Source organism: Mytilus californianus, unplaced genomic scaffold, assembly GCF_021869535.1.
Source record: "Mytilus californianus isolate M0D057914Y unplaced genomic scaffold, xbMytCali1.0.p SCAF_8, whole genome shotgun sequence".
NCBI classification, from domain to species: Eukaryota; Metazoa; Mollusca; class Bivalvia; order Mytilida; family Mytilidae; genus Mytilus; species Mytilus californianus.
The window spans coordinates 733,804-748,331 of NW_026262734.1; the positions used below are offsets into that span (position 1 = coordinate 733,804).

The 14,528-nt window shown below is 33.0% G+C and overlaps 1 protein-coding gene across 1 annotated transcript in view; it reads left to right on the plus strand.

Moving 5' to 3' along the window:
* The first annotated feature begins 274 nt into the window (after nucleotides 1-274).
* The window catches only part of LOC127711826 (uncharacterized), a 197,330-nt gene continuing 183,076 nt past the window's right edge, over nucleotides 275-14,528 (plus strand). The window contains exon 1 of the mRNA XM_052217980.1: nucleotides 275-481. The gene's annotated coding sequence lies outside the window, so the exon portion shown is untranslated. The remainder of the gene's footprint in view (nucleotides 482-14,528) is intronic.

Genomic DNA, 14,528 nt, shown 5'->3' on the forward strand with positions numbered 1-14,528 from the left:
AATTTTACACAATTAAATTACATATTGATCAATTATCATTCCCTCTTATAGAAAACAATATTATGATCTATCAGAAAAAAAACTCAGTTTTTTTGAAATGTTAATACAATCAAGTTCTGCTTCAGTACTACCGTCATTATTATATTTAAATTTAGAATAACCTTAACCTAAATCTTAAATCTAACCTCGCTTTACTGAGAAAGTGTTTAATTCTTGTTAACAAATTTCGAAATTTTACTTAGAATATAAATGTATTTTCAGCCACAGATAATTTGTGATATCTGAATATGTGATATCAAATCACCTCTTTCTATTTTTCAGTTAAAACATACTGGACGGTTATTTATTACTTACAAAAAACACAAATGATTGCAAATGTTTCGTTTAAATGCCATCGTTTAAGTGATTATTCGAGGTTTGAAGAACATTTTGTACATAGTTAATTGAAACGAACCAGCACCATAGAAACCACTCACATCCGGTAGGTAATTTTTTTTATTTTTCAATAAGGAAAATTAATAAAAGCACAGTCATAAACAGAATTCTCAGAAGACAGTAAGACAGACTGAAACACATTAATAAAGTTAAACTTGATGAGTCTTTTGTAGACGAAACGCAACCTTTGTAAGCTGAGAGAATTTTAGAGTTAGCACATCGTATATAGACTATATATAAAAGAGGGACGAAAGATACCAGAGGGACAGTCAAACTCATAGATCGAAAACAAACCGACAACGCCATGGCCAAAAATAAAAAGACAAACAGACAAATAATAGTACAGATGACACAACATAGAAAACTAAAGACTAAGCAACACGAACACCAAAAACTGGGGGTGATCTCAGGTGCTCCGGAAGGGTAAGCAGATCCTGCTCCACATGTGGCACCCATCGTGTTGCTTATGTTATTACAAATCCGGTAAACAGTCTAATTCGGTAGGTCACATTCGTGAAAAGGGAAGGGTATTGTAGTTACAATATAAGGAACATATCCGATATCATCTGTGAAACGGTTATTCCATAACGGTCAACCAACTTGTGATGGCGTCCGTAAAATTTACGAAGGGATGATTCCAACTTCACCATTTGGAGCTCTTGGTTTAATAGCTTCCTTGTGAGCAGCAACCCTTTATCAAGGAAATCATGATAGGAAATACAAGCCCGGGAATATCGTATCAATTGGGAGATATATACTCCGTATGCAGGCGCTGCTGGAATGTTGCTACATAGAAATGGAAAGTTCACAATTGGGAAGCTGAAATCATCTCTTTTGTCGTAAAGTTTTGTTTTCAACCGACCCTCATTGTCAATTTCTAGATGTAAGTCAAGATATGAGGCAGACTTAACTGTATCTGTAGTATCCTTTATCTCTAGTTCGATGGGATAGATTCGTTCAACATAGTCACCAAATTGAGTATTATATATGCATGCAACCACTTGAAAATGAATTGTTCCGAAATTTAATATCCTTATCATTTATAATTATTTGATAATTAGAATAATTTTCAACATATTGTCGGATAGAATAATCTAATGGTACACTATGCGTTTCTGGTTTCATATCAACTTTTAATGCAAAAATAAATCATATTACTTAATTGTTATGTTTTCGAAAGAGTCCCATTGTTTCTTATTTGAGCAAATGTTCAAAGTATTATAATTTCACTTTGATTACACCTCAGAAAATCTGCCGTGTACCCATTTCCTATTAGCTGATAGTTTGAAATTTAACCACTCTCATTGCATGCATTGGACAAGGAGCACTTTAGACAAAACGTTCTGTGCTGGCACTTAGGGGAAGCATTTTATATTCATAATTTTAAATTGAAGCGGATAAGCAATTTGTTGTATATACCATACAACTACTTTATCTGTTTGCCAATAGCTTGAAATATCACAACACTCAATTTACGAAAATAATGTTCTAGTACTGAATTTACCAGGACACTTTTTTGTCAAATTTGTCTTGGCTTCTTTGTAAGATAATGATTTCATATTTGGTCTCCACCTTGATTATAATAAGTTGAAGCCGATAACAATTTGAGCATCTACAGTGGATCCACTTCATGTTTGGCGGCAGTGTTAACTTTTACAACACTCATTTTACAAGGAAAATGCTCGTCAAATTTGTACTGCTTTCTATTGAAGATAAATATTTAACATCTCGTTTGCAGCTTGATAATGATGAGTTTTAGAGTAAGACATTTAAATATTTGCAGTGCAGCCACGTTTTGGCTGCCGATCGATTGATCGATTGAAATTTTACACGTATTGTCTTTGGAAAACAAGTAGCGGTACTTGTCGATAAAATGTTAGAAAACGACAATCTATAAAAATGTATCATTTGAAGCTCTTTTCGGGAATTACCGACATCAGAAATGCTACAATTTGAAATAAAGGGATACATACTTGTTGAAACATGTTAACTGCTCTATGACATAGAGGGGCACAAACACATGATAGCCAAATCCATCTAAAGTAAACCAATCCTGATGGAATTGGAGCCTCTATTTCTTGATTAAGTGTTATCAACGTGCCATCAAGTAAAAACTGCTCTATCATTTTAATTACAGTTATCACTATAAAAAAAGTCGATTAAAGAACATTCACATAGACGATAGAAATTGAACAATTAGTCAAGACACAGAAATAATAAAAGGCTTCATCAAATAAGGATTGTTGGTAGAGTAGCAATCGAAATGAAATTTGCCCGAATTTGCAAGTTAGCAAATATCAGTCATATACAAATCTTCATTTGAAGATGTAAGATATCACTAAAATTCTCAATTCACTTGTACTTGACAAGTACAATCTTCTATAAAACACGGCAATGCAACATAAACATTGAATTTAAGGTTCTTCATTTTGAGCTGGCTTTGAATTTAAACCATCTGATAAATGTCATTAACACTGATACTATATACCTACAATAATAGTATGCAGTTTGCATGATACGGGTTATGTTCTTCTCATATCTTATGATGATATTCTACTAAACCCTAACGGGAGGTAAAGTGCTTGATTTTCATATGATGAAGAGATCATCTTTCAGTCAGTTTAATTGATGTCTTGAGCTGGCATGTCAGTAACTGCTAGTAGTCTTTGATAATGTATGTATCATTGTCATTTTGCCAAGTTTCTTCTGTTACCTATTCTGACATCGGACTTCTACTTCTTTTAAACTGAGTTTTACAGTGCATATTGCTGTTTGTTTGTTTTCTACATTGGAAAGAGGTATAGGGAGATGGTTTAGTTCTCACTTAACATGTTTAACTCCGCCGCATTTTTACGCCAGTCGTAAGTCAGGAGCTTCTGGCCTTTGTTAGTCTTGTATGTTTTTTTAATTTTAGTTCTTTTATATGTTTCGGAGTTAAGTGTGACGTCCGTTTTCACTGAACTAGTACACATTTGGGCTTAGGAGCCAGCTGAAGCCCGCCTCCGGGTGCGGTATTTTTTCGCTGTGTTGAAGACCCATTGGTGGCCTCGGGATGTTTTCTGCTCTTTGGTCAGGTTGTTGTCTCTTTGGCACATTCCCCATTTACATTCTCGATTTTATTATTTATATAAGTTTAAAAGAATATGCCTAATATAGTATAATGTAGTTAATAAATATATAAACGTTTTATGAAATCCTTTTTCTCAATGCTTTCAATGGTAAACCTTAACAATCCAGCATCATTTTCTCATGTATACAATGTACATGTTAACGTGCCAAATTTTGACTTTATTTAATTTATTTAAATTAAAAGTGAATCAAACTGTTTCAAAATAACATGAAATAGAGAATAAAGTTGAATACATAATCACTGGTGTTAAACTGATCATGGTAACTGCAGTTACTACGATTTCAATATGGTGGAGGTAGAAATAAGTAAAATCGTTTTCTGCTAATTTCTCTGTGTAAACGTGTTGTTTTCAAGAATTGCTCAGCCGCCAGGTTGATCTGTTCGGTTTTAGTGTGTGTGTGTGTGTTCTTCATAACATATATGGCCTCGTTACAAAAATAAAAGCCATCGAAAATTTTAGGAAGATAATCGTAACTTTAAAACATTTGTTTGATATGATAGTCGTAGCTGGACTATCAGATAGTCGTAATTTTTACATGATAATAGTAATTCATCAGTGCCTGTTGATTTGGACGGCGAATATATCTAAATATTGATCAAAAGTTTGATGTTACCAGAATTAGTGAATACATTGTTATCTTATATATAATAAACTAATTTACTTTTGCTTTGTAGATATATGTATAGATTATAACATGCCCTTTTCCATATTGGCCCTGGTATCATCCCGAGACTCCCATATCGGCCTCGAGGCTTTAGCCGAGGGCCGATATGGGTCGAGGGATGATACCAGGGCCAATATGGAAAAGACATGTTATAATCTATTTATCACATATTTAAGTTCTGCAGAAAAGAGAAAAAAAGTTCAATTATAACAATTTAATGGAATATAACAGGTAAAATCTTAAAAATTTTATCACAAAAGTTTTATCACAATTTCAAATTTAGTTTTTATCATTTACTCCATAGAAATTTATTGTCACATTTCCACTTATTTTGGAATATGGCAATACACAATTGCGTAATTCTCCGGCACTTTTTAACCACTCCATTAGAATTTTAATGTCACTTTCAGTTTTTTTCCTTGTGTTAGCGTTTTTCATTTGTTCTACCAAGTCTGTCGTATCGCTTTCCTCCACTGCGATGAAACGAGCACCGTCATTGTTCGCCATTGTCGTTAAGGACGCAATGACGTTACGTCATTTGGAATCAGGGCACAATAACCAATAACCTCTTTTTTGCCCCGGGCAATTTTGAGGTTATTACATATGCAAAACCCAACGCATTCGTAACAAATATGTGATAAATTCTATATATTTCACAAGTAAAGTTTACGGTAAATATTGATTGGTATATTGTATACTTAAAGAAGAAGAACATGTACATGTATTCCTTAATTTAAATGATTTAAAAGTTTTTTTTGCGTGCCCAAAGTACTAGCAACTTGGCTGGTGATACTCTCTGGCACTTACAGTTCACTAACAGAGATTTCGACCCGGTAGAAGTTATAAGATTAACTGTACCAATGTTCCTGTGCTGCAACAGATGTGTATTTCGACAACTCATATTATGTCTCTTCGGTGATTCTCCAAGCCATACTAGTGAACCTTACACAAACATTACAGAGCTGATAAAACTATAGAGAACCTAAGGTAATCCAGAATGGAATCGGAGCTTTGCACGAAGGAGTTAATTCCATTATCTAAATGATTTCTCAACTTTTATATAAGCAATTAAAAAAAAGATATCCATATTTCAATGCTAGTAAATAATTAATGACTACTGTGCAAGTGATATACCCGGAGACTGATAGTCCACTAACAAAGGATTCGGCTCCATAGCCTGGTGGTAGTTATACCAATTGTTCTGCTCCAGATGCGCTTTCGAATTTAAATGCTGAACGTGAAAAAATGGATGCCTTGTATGACATCGGATATAAGATTGATTGATTGATTGTTAACTGTTTAAAGTTCAGTGTCAACTATTTTATGCTCGTTAAGGACGAAAACAAATGATCAATAAACATTTCCTGTTAAAGGCACCGGGTCGTCGTGGATGAAGGTCGGGAAATTTGGACTGTCACTGGGTAGGGACTATTTTTCCTTGCGAAAAATCACCTTTTGACCTCTCAAAGAGTTATTGTAAGGGTTTTTAACGTGCAGAGAGCGTGTCATACTTTCTACATGAGGCATCGGATTTAACGTCCCCATTCTAACCGGACGTGGCTGCGTATTTATACATCCCGCAAGCAAAAACTGACGCTTCACTTTCGCAAGGTGTTTATTGCCGGTCGAAAAAAGACCAAGAATGTCCATATTTCTATTCCCTAGTCACCCTTGTGATCTTTAGTGGGGCAGATATCAGAAGGTTAATCAAAACATAGAAGAGAGCACACAGAAAGAAAAAGAAGAGTAAGAAATCTGGGAATAAAAGAGATGCTTCTTTATAAAAAGAAGGAGGAGAGCGCTCACAAGCATGTTTAACACTGCTACATTCTATATACACTTGTCCCAAGTCGGGAGATTGTAATTTAGTGGTTGTCGTCAGATATATGAATTTTACACATTATTGAAGGGCCGTACAATGACATGTAGTCGGTTACATCTACGTCGTTTAGTCTCTTGTTGATAGTTGTGTCATGGGCAAACATACCACATCTTCCTTTTTTTATTTTGAAAGTTACACAACTAAACGTTTCTGATTCATTTCTATGCATTAATTTGTAAACAATCTAAATTCAGGCTTATAAAGTGATAAAATCAGTGTTGGAAAGATTAGAAATGTTTGTGCATAATAATTTCATACCATATTTTAATCGTCTATTGAGGTATAGTGGCGAAAAACAAATGATGTAGCACTATCACGTTCGTTGTTATTATGACACAATCCTTTTTTTTTTTATCAAAATTAGCAACTATTATCATTGAAATATTCATCAGTTACGATTATCTTTCAAGTGATTTGTCCACATGGTTACTATTATCTTTTTTTTTTTTTGAGTTACGATTATCTTTTCGATGGCTATTTCTGTAACGAGCCCATGAATGATATTTATAACACATACACACAACAAAACCGTACAAATCAACCGGACGGCTGAGTAATTCTTGAAAACAACACGTTTACACGGAGAAATTAGCAGAAAACGATTTTACGTATTTCTACCTCCGCCATATTGGGATCGTGGTAACTGCATTTACCATGATCAGTTTAACACCAGTGATAATACCCCCACCCAACTATTTCAAAATTAATTGCTATTGATTACAGTCTATTGCTTTAATCAGAAATATTTTGTCTCATGATAACTTTTACACCAACTCTTTGATAGAACCATGCAAAGGCTTATAAGTTGGTCCACATGACAGGTCAACCAAAAGTAAAGAAATGCACATAAGTCATGTTAGTGAAGAGAGAAAAAATTATAACTTTAAAATTTGATTTTTGGCTATTTTTAGATTTTGCACCGCCATCTTTTGGAAAAGGCTTAATTTTCCAAAATATCCTCAAAAATGTCACAATTTTGTTACTCTGAATATGCTAGATATGGTTATGCTTGGTTGATATTTGTATTGAATTTTTATAACAAGGATCATTCTCCCTTCGAAACTTGACAAAATGTTTTCGCTTGAGTATAGCTATATTTTGGGACCAACCGGGATACTTCCTGATAAGATCAACAAAAAGACATGAAATCTTTTAAGGATTTTGTTAATGTTTTAAATATTTCTATTAAGGTAAACATGTGTGCTACTAGTTTGATGAATTTTGGGCTGGGGGTCTTCTTCACCGTAACCATGACTACGGAATAAAAATGTGTAATTTTTACGTATTTTTCACAAAAATCCGTGTATTTAATCATAAAAAACTTATAGATCTTTTGACACTGGCTTATGATATTTGGCATGAAGGTGTATTACAATAAGACAGTATCTCTATTAAAAATGAATGCCTTCAAATGATCTTGACCTTTGAGCTCAAGGTCAAAATACTTGATTTTTTACATTTTCTTATCTGGGGCACACCTTTTCCTCACCCTAACAAAGTCTTTTAATACTTGACACACAAGTGCAGCACCTCAATATGATGTGTCGCGTACCATGGATGATGGCCTTAAACTTTGACCGTCAAGGTCAAATAAAAAAGTCGAGGTCAAATATTGCGGAGTGATTGCTAATGAGACAATTACCCACCACAGTTAAAATGTAGTGGTAGTAAGCTATTTATAGGCCACAGAACGTTCAGGACCTTTGCTGCGCAGCAAAGGGTTTGTCCCTTGGGGTCATACCCCGCCCCCTCATATAACGATGTTGTTATTAGATTTATTTAAAAAAGGGTTCAAAACCCCATCCTTAACCCATATTTAATTCTAATTGCCTTTCTAGTTCATCATTCAACTCTGTCCCCTACATACCATTGATGGTAAAATAGTTTGAAATATGTTCAAATACCTACCTCTAAACTATACATATCTATTCTCAATCAGCATGACGACACCTTTGAGTACACCATATATGTTTTTGCTGTGGTTCGTGCCCCTTATATACACTGTTTAGATACCCAACCTAAACCATATACTCTTATAAATATATCATGACTAGAAAAATTATGTATAACATATATTTTGTCCCTCATGTCCTACCCCCTCGTTTCATAAATTTGTAAATATATATTGAAAACAGTGCATAGTTCCACACATTTACCATATATTCTTACTTGCAATGACAATCTTTTTTTACCAGAGTGACTTCTTCAGGGGAGACATTAGTTTTAATTCACTAAAACGGTTCCACCTAGTTGTAATTATATTCAAAGAGGATTTGATAGAAAAATTTGAAATATTGTGAAAACTTAATGTGTGTAATAATAGTATTGCTTATTCATGGTGACCGCCAAAACTGTGTGATTAATTTAAGCAAATTTAAATTATATTGAATATTGTACAAAAAATGAAAATGCAACTAAGGTCATGTCAAAGTCTAGGCCAATTTGTTGCAGATCCTTAAACGACCTCTGGGTGTACATTTTTTGTTAGTTAACTTCTGAGATGAAATGTTGTCTCCTTGACATATACCCCATATCTGTTTTTGTTGTCCCCCTCAGCATCACATTGTGGCCAAGAATATCTAAATGCTGTTCGAGCATCGGTCCGGATTGTAAACTTTTAAGCATAATTAATCGTTATCTAATTTAGATAAAATTTATGCAGTAGCTTCCTACAGACAACCGGTCAAGTTTGAAAATGAGCCCTGTTCAAAAATTTAGTAGGCGGGTGACATTGAACATCTGTTGTGTTATTCATATTGCAATATTTTTTTGATTTACAAAAATATATTTTGAAGGTATCGAATAGAAAGTTTCGACATACATTTTACATGTAAAAGTCAGCTTGTTAGATTTCCCAAATAACCTAGGAAAACCATGACGATTTGATAAATAAAGGCTGGGTTTTGAAATGGCCAAAGAAAGTTGTAAAATTTCCCTTAAATTGAAGGAGAACTTATTATAATGCCACATCTTCTTATTTTTATACTGTATGCTTTATTGTATGAACAAGGAGAGAAAAAAAACTTGAAAAAGAACTCGTTATGAAGACATTTGTGATTACTTGAAAAAACAACTCCATATAAAATGTTTCCACCAAATGAATAGTTATCATCAAATTAGATTAGAAGCGTATTTGGAAACTTCACCTTAAAGAAAACAAATGAATTGGTGGACAATTCTAATAAAGTGGAAACAATTGATGAAGCAGATGTAGTTCATGATTCAGACTTCAATGAAGTTCTACGGTCAAATGTTGAATATATTTAACTCAAGATCAGTTAAGGACATTATAACGAGAAATTTTTTTTGCTTCTTCTTCTGTCTTATTTATGTGTTTATATAACAGAAATATCTGTGAATGTATTATGATATGCATCTGTTGCATCACAATTTGGTAGTAAAATGATTTTCTTGAGTGTCTGGTCCTTGGATCCAGCATGAACTGTACATACAAGTTTGGCAGGTAAATTCTAAGTTTGACTACATTTTGAGTCTAAGAATCATGTCTGGTTATTTTTGGAAGCACCAATTTTTTTATCTAATTGAATAAATTGCCAAACTATAAAAGTACAGCCTCTGAAATTATTTTCAAAGTATAATTAAAATCAAAAGGCCAGTGTGAGCTTTTCCCATCAATTGGCATCAATCGTCCGTTGTGGTCGTCTACAAAGAATTCAAGTTACTAGGCAAAAATGATAAAATCGGTAAAAATCTTCATTAATTAAATATTTATTTTCATTTTAAGAATTAACTTATAAATGGACTTAGTTCTTTTTACAGTTAACTGTAGTAAAAATATGACAGCACAAATTATTTTAGAAATTAATTTAGAAGCCTGTTTTTATAATTAGATTTTTTTGTATTATCCCCTTAATTATATAAAAATCATTGCTATGGTGACTGTAATTTGTTTGGTATGTACACTTGGTTAGATTATTGCTCTTTTAAAAAACAGAATTTAAAACTACATGGATTTATAGATTGATATTTAAAATATTCTATTAGAAATTTCAAATTTTGACATTTTTAACAGAATGATAGAAAAAAAATCACAATCAGTTTCTCTTATTACACCTTGGTATACTTTGTTTTATATTTTACTTTTAGAAATGAAAGGAAAAATCGAAACAGTTATGATGTTTCAAGAGCAGCATGCTTAATTTAAAGAAATGATGATTTTTTTCCAAGATTTGAAAAAAATCATTTTTTACAGAATTATCTCCCTTTGTACAATATTTATGACATCATTTATTGTAATTGTATTATCTTCATTGTTAGTTCAACCTACATTGATAAGTATAATTATGCTTAAAAAAAAGTAAAATTCATATATGCATTTCCAAATCATCTACCGATTGATATTTAAAATTCATTGATTCTGTAAGAGAAATTGTAAATTTGGACATTATTCTAGGAGAATCCTTTTAAAAGTACTAAAACAAGAGTCCACCAATCATATATGCTAAAATGCGTTAATAACTCTGTCACTTAAGATTACCAAATAGAGATATGTTTATATTTTAATGGACCGATAGCTGGTAAGGTTAAAACAAATAAATTGCAACAAGAAACACTTACATTTTCCAAATTATCTACAGAATACTTTTTTAAATTCATTGATTTATTAAGAGAAAATGTAAAATTTAGGCATTTTTCGAGCAGAATACTAGAATGTACTTCAATGAGACCTAAGCGAGTTTACTAGCTAAAATTTATCATTAAGTATTCTAATTAATAAAACATAGAGAGTTATCTTTATATTTTAAATTGACCAAAGGCTGGATAGTTTTGAAAATATGTGCTTTTTATGATTTTCTGAAAATACCTTTTTACTGGATTATCTCCCTTAGAATAGTGTACAAACTGTTTCTTGTAAATTTAAGTACTGATGAGTTGCTAAAGCTTCAACACTTGATTATTCTTTATCTTGTTGTTTTCTGCATTCATAAGTTTCAGGGTGTTGAAATTGGTAATTTTCATAGAAAAATACTGCCTCCAACATGGGGAAACTGGTTGCGTGTACATTGCAGCATCTCCTAACTAAAAGGCATAGGAACCAGACGAAATATGTTTTTTCTGGATTTTTTTCATAATGTTGTTTAAGCACTTATAGTTTCATTTAAATCTGATGACCCCCTTGTGGACTATTTTGCGTGGGTTTATGGTAGACTGGGTAATAAAAATAATGCGTACATTTAATTGATTGATTGACTGGTGTTTGCTGTATGAACACTTTAAAAATTTACAGATCCCTCAGGAGTTGTTACAAGGATTTATAATGTGCAGAAGAGAAGTTAAAGATACTATAGGGACATTTAAACTCATGAATTGAAAATAAACTGACAACGCCATGGCCGATAGCGGGGTACTCTCGTTCCCTACAAAAGGGATCAGATTTATTGTTCCCATTCTGACCAGGCATACTTTTGTGTTATTCTTACAAGTGAAACCTGTGTCCTACTATTTTTAACAAAGGCCTTCATTGTCGAATTTTTTCCTAAAACCAGGAAGCTTATTTAAGAGCCTTTGTTACGGTACACTGTATTTATAAACATAATAAAGGGAATACTTAGTTAAAAGATTTACAAAATAGATAACAAATATTTTTAATGATATTTTATATTGATTGATTTCTACTTACCACTTCGTACTTGTACAAAGGTTCATTTGTTTGTGAGAGGTGTTTGCTTTGCTTAGAAGAATACCTCGCAAACTCTTCCCTTTTCCAGTAATGCATAGATGTTTATGAGTCACTGACCAGTAACTCTTGCAGTATGCATTGGTTGGCTAGAAGAACTTGGCTATGTTACTACCGGTCACAGCCTTACTCCATTTCTGAGTCATTGACCAGTAACTCTTCTTGCAGTTTGCCTTTGTTGTCTAGATTAACTTGTCTTTAGTACTACCGGTCACGGTCTGACTCTACTTTTGATTCACTGACCAGTAACTCTTGCAGTATGGCTTTGTTGTCTAGAAAAAAAAAACTTGTCTTTAGTACTACAGGTCACGGCCTGACAACATTTCTGAATCCCTGACCAGTAACCCATTTTGCAGTATGCCTTTGTTGTCTAGTAGAACTTGTCTATAGTAATACTGGTCATTGCCTGACTCTATTTCTAAAACACCTACCAGTAATTCTTGCAGAATTCCTTGGTTTTCTAGAAGAACTTGACTGTAGTAATTCCGTTGACGGCCTTGACTCCATTTCTGGGTCACTGACTAGTAAATCAAGCAGTATGGCTTGGTTGTCTAGAAGAACTTGTTTTGAGTACTGTTATATAAACTGTTATATATTGAGCTAAGCACGACCACACATTCTGTACATTTTTTTGGATGGTCTAGGAAAATTGGGATATTAAGGTTTTGAAGTTTAATTGCAAATTTGGCTAACTTTTGAAAAGTTGAAAAACATAAATACCGAACTTCAAAGCAAATTTTAATCGGAAAGTCCCTTATTTGATGACAACAAACACACCAAACGAATAGAAACACCTTCATATTTCCAACTTCGTACAGGCATTTCCGTATGTAAAAATGGTGGATTAAACCTGGTTTAATAGCTATCTAAACCTCTCACTTGTATGACAGTCGCCTAAAATTCCTTTATATTTATAACAATGTGAGACAGACATAAAAGGTAATAGGCGAGTGTTTAGTATAGGTTATATGTACATATTCTACATCTTTGTAATTAATGCCACAATGCACATGAATTACATATTGGTGATACATTGCGGATGTACTGACCTAGTGTACAAGGTAATAAAGGGATACCCAATCTAAGCCTAGTTATGTATTTGCTTGATGTTGTTATCGCAATGAATCCGTTTGCACTAAGATTATTGTTAAGATCTATTTGATCTTTTTAAAGGCTTATCTGGCTAGTGTGTCAACCTGTTCATTACCAATTATATCAACATTGGTTGGAATCCGTTCTATGGTGATTTCTATATTTTTCTGTTTTAGTTGGCAAGCTAGTACCTGAATAGGTTTTAGGATGTTGGGTATACTTAATACACCATTTTATATTGATTGGATAGCTCTATACGAATCAGTGAGAACTTTTTCTTTAGCTGTTGATTGAATACTTACCAATTTTATGTTTACTTTATAGCCGCCATCTCTGTAGTGTGCACTTAAAGATTGTAAAACGAGCGTTCATATCTTGCAATCTTCTTTGAGGGTTTAATTAAGGCGTATTGAGTTTTGCCTAAGGCTTGATCTTTTGAGCCATCGGTGTATGTTTTTAAAAGATCTTTATAAGCAGTGTCAATGCACCCTAGCGCTTTTGGCGTAATGGTATGTGGGTTTTCTTTTTAAACGACGCTGTCTTTGTTTTTACTGGTTTCGTTGCTTGACCTACAATTCATGGCAGTGAATCCTGGAGTTTTCTAGTTACTAAATTTATTTTGTCTAGATCGATATCTTCCATAGTTAATGAACTGAAAATCCGTATTGTATCAAATGTTCATTTGATTTCAAGGTAAATCAAAACATGTTTTATTGGGTTTCAATTACGACGTTTACTGGCTCCTACTCCCCATGAGTCATTATGGTTAAATATTATTAACAGAAATTTACAGTAAGCCAAGGATGTATAGAAACCGAAACAGTTGAAGAGATATAAGACCGTAAAGGATCTAGAAAATAACCAAATCAATCTTACGTTTTTTTATATTATTAATTGTTTTTGGCTTTTAACTAGCTCTCGGTGACTGCGAGTACTCTCAAATCGTACTTCCGTGTTATTTGACCTGTTGATACAATTTGTAATGTATTTTTGTTATTTAATGTTTACTTATTTAGTGTTATATCTCGTCTCACTATTTTTAATATTTACCACCTTTGATAAGTGTTTAGTATGACGATAAATTTTTACTTCTTTTCTTGTTCCATGAACAAGAAAATTATTTATTTTGTAAACAATATTTCCGTACTCCATCTACACCTTACAATAAAACTATTTTTATTTACCTGTGTACGTTATTTCATTTGGCGGCATTTTGTCCAAGATTATGTTTAATCTTTCTGATACTGTTTTACATCAAACCCCATTGTTTTATTAATTTTGTATTTACATTGTGTCATAGATCAAATTTATTCGTTCAGTTTATGTTCACTTGTTTTTGTTGATATGTCTTTTGATTGAGTTAAGCCATTGCAATTGATATTTTATAGTGTGTCTTTCTATGTTGTGATGTTACTCTATTGTTTCCGGTTATGGTGAAGGTTGGCGCCTATTAAAGATCCTTCTTTATCTATGAAAGTACGCATCATCGAGAAAATTTATCACCACACAAATAGCCCTGTACTTAGTACTCCTTTCCGGAAAGATAGGGAAAATTTCTCGATAAGGGAACTAGGTACTGCAAAGCCATATGGTTGCAATGATAATGTCAAAGGAGTAGGAAATTTG